Below are 2,335 nucleotides of genomic sequence, written 5' to 3' on the forward strand. Positions count from 1 at the left end.
CCAGCAGGGACCAGTAGGGACAGCAGGGACCAGCAGGGACCAGTAGGGACATCAGGGACATCAAGGACAGCAGGGACTAGTGTCCCCTTTTTGCCATGCCAGGGGTGGCCCTGAGGTCACCTGGTGACCCCTGGCCGTGTCCCCAGCCTGCAGCAGGGAGGGGACACCCAGCCTGGCATGCACTGAGCGCCCTGCCCTGCCACCCTGGCACGGGAAAAAAGAGGGATTGAGGCAGGTTTGGAAGGCCTGGGTTTGTCCTTTTTTCCCTGCTCCACAATCCGTGTGCTCGGGACGGGATCCTGGGGGATGCTGAGTGCCACGGGGAGCTTGGCAGGGGCAGAGTTCCTCCTCCTCCTCCTCCTCCTCCTCCTCCTCCTGCTGCTGCTCCAGGGCTCTGTGCCCGCTCTCATACCAGAGTCTGCAGCTTCTCCACCCTCTTGGCAGCCCCTTCTTGGGGGCCCCTTTGGGGCAAAACCCCATCCCAGAGGGCAAAACCCCCATCCTTGGGGGCAAAAACCCTATAGCTGGGGGCAAAACCCCATCCCAGGGGGCAAAAACCCCATCCCAGGGGGTAAAACCCTATAGCTGGGGGGCAAAACCCCATCCCAGGGGGCAAAAACCCATGCCCAGAGGAAAATCCCCATCCCTGGGATGAGAACCCATCCCTGGTGTCCCCCCACCCTTCCCAGTGCCCCTTTCAACCCTCTGGTGACCCCAAAATCTTCCCCCAGCTCCCCTCACTGTTCCCCCGCTGTTTGTGGGGTTCTCTCCCCTCCCTGGGGCTTCACCCCCGGGTTTGGGTGGGGTCTGGCCCTGAGGTCCCCTCCCACTGTCCCTGTCCTGTGCCAGGGGCTGCAGTGGGGTCAGCTCCTCATCCCAAGGATTTGGGGCCATCCATGGGGTCCTGGAAGTGCTGCTGTGCCAGGCATGGGACCTGGGGTGGGATGGGATGGGATCCATGGGATGGGATCCATGGAGTGGGATGGGATCCATGGGATGGGATCCATGGAGTGGGATGGGATCCATGGGATGGGATCCATGGAGTGGGATGGGATCCATGGGATGGGATCCATGGAGTGGGATGGGATCCATGGGATGGGATCCATGGGGTGGGATCCATGGGATGGAATGGGATGGGATGGGATCCGTGGGGTGGGATTGATGGGATGAGATCCATGGGGTGGGATCCATGGGATGGGATCCATGGGGTGGGATGGAATCCATGGGATGGGATCCATGGGGTGGGATCCATGGGGTGGGATCCATGGGGTGGGATGGGGGCACTGCCCAGCCTGGATGCACATCAGGCAAGGTGCCCAGATCCCAGGGAAGTGGGCATGGAGGTGGCAGAGGAGCGGGAGGGGAGATGGGGAGACGGGAGGGATGGGAGAGGAGTAGCAGGAAAAGAGGGAAGGGAGAAGGATGTCAGGAAAAGTGGGCAGGAGGGGAGAGGGGCATCAGGAAAATGGGTGGGAAGGGAGATGGGCATGAGGAAAAGTGGGCAGGAGAGAAGAGCAGCAGGAGAAGTGGGCAGCAGGAGAGATGGGCAGGAGAGAGGGGCAGCAAGAGAAGTGTGTGGGAAGGGAGATGGCATCAGGAAAAGTGGGCAGGAGAGAGAAGCAGCAGAGGAATCGGGCAGCAGGAGAGGTGGGCACCGGGAGAAGTGGGTGGGAAGGGAGCTGGGCACCAGGAGAAGTGGGCAGGAGGGGAAGAGCCTCTCCAGCAGCTCCGTCTCTCCAGCTGTGCCACCCCTGGCGCTGCCATGCCTGAAATAGAAATCAGGCTTCCAAAAAAAAAACCAAAAAAACCCAAAAAACCCCAAATAAATAACAAAAAAATAAAACCCTGCCTGAAAGGCGCCGAGCCGGACTCACCGAGCTGCGCTCCTCCTGTGCAAAGGCTGCTGCGGGCTGTGCCGTGGCACCGGCAGCATGGGAGGGAGGCTGGCTCCCGAGCCGCAGCGCCCCGTGCCCGCCCCAGATCCCGGAGCAAATCCTGCGCTGGCAGGCCACGGGCTGGCCGGGGATCTCCGGGAGTGACCTCCCAGCCGCGGCTTTGCAGGAGAGACTGGAGAGCCCCTGGTGCTGCCTGGCGTTATAAATAACCTGCGATTTCTTTCCTCCCTCTCCCTCCTCTCTCTCTCTCTCTCGTTTCTCTCAGGAGTGTTGGCACTTTCCAGGCTCCCTCTGGTTAACGACTTAGCGGCGTTGGGATGTTGTTTTTCCAGGGCTCTCCTGCGTTTCTCATCAGGGAGCTCTGAGCAGGCCTCTGGCCAGGTTAGGGAATATCAGCTTTTGGGGGTGCTGAGGATGGGATTTTGGGGGGAAAAAAAAGG

The 2,335-nt window shown here is 60.9% G+C and overlaps 1 protein-coding gene across 2 annotated transcripts in view; it reads right to left on the bottom strand.

Moving 5' to 3' along the window:
* Nucleotides 1-2,090, bottom strand: part of FMOD (fibromodulin) — a 9,531-nt gene extending 7,441 nt beyond the window's left edge. Inside the window, exon 1 of one of the 2 annotated variants that reach the window (XM_041422736.1) lies at nucleotides 1,850-2,090. The gene's annotated coding sequence lies outside the window, so the exon portion shown is untranslated. The remainder of the gene's footprint in view (nucleotides 1-1,849) is intronic. The other variant, XM_041422735.1, reaches the window with a different exon arrangement.
* Between the last annotated feature and the right edge of the window lie 245 nt (nucleotides 2,091-2,335).

The sequence above is a fragment of the Onychostruthus taczanowskii genome, unplaced genomic scaffold (assembly GCF_017590055.1).
Source record: "Onychostruthus taczanowskii isolate IOZ18803 unplaced genomic scaffold, ASM1759005v1 scaffold74, whole genome shotgun sequence".
Taxonomy (NCBI): domain Eukaryota; kingdom Metazoa; phylum Chordata; class Aves; order Passeriformes; family Passeridae; genus Onychostruthus; species Onychostruthus taczanowskii.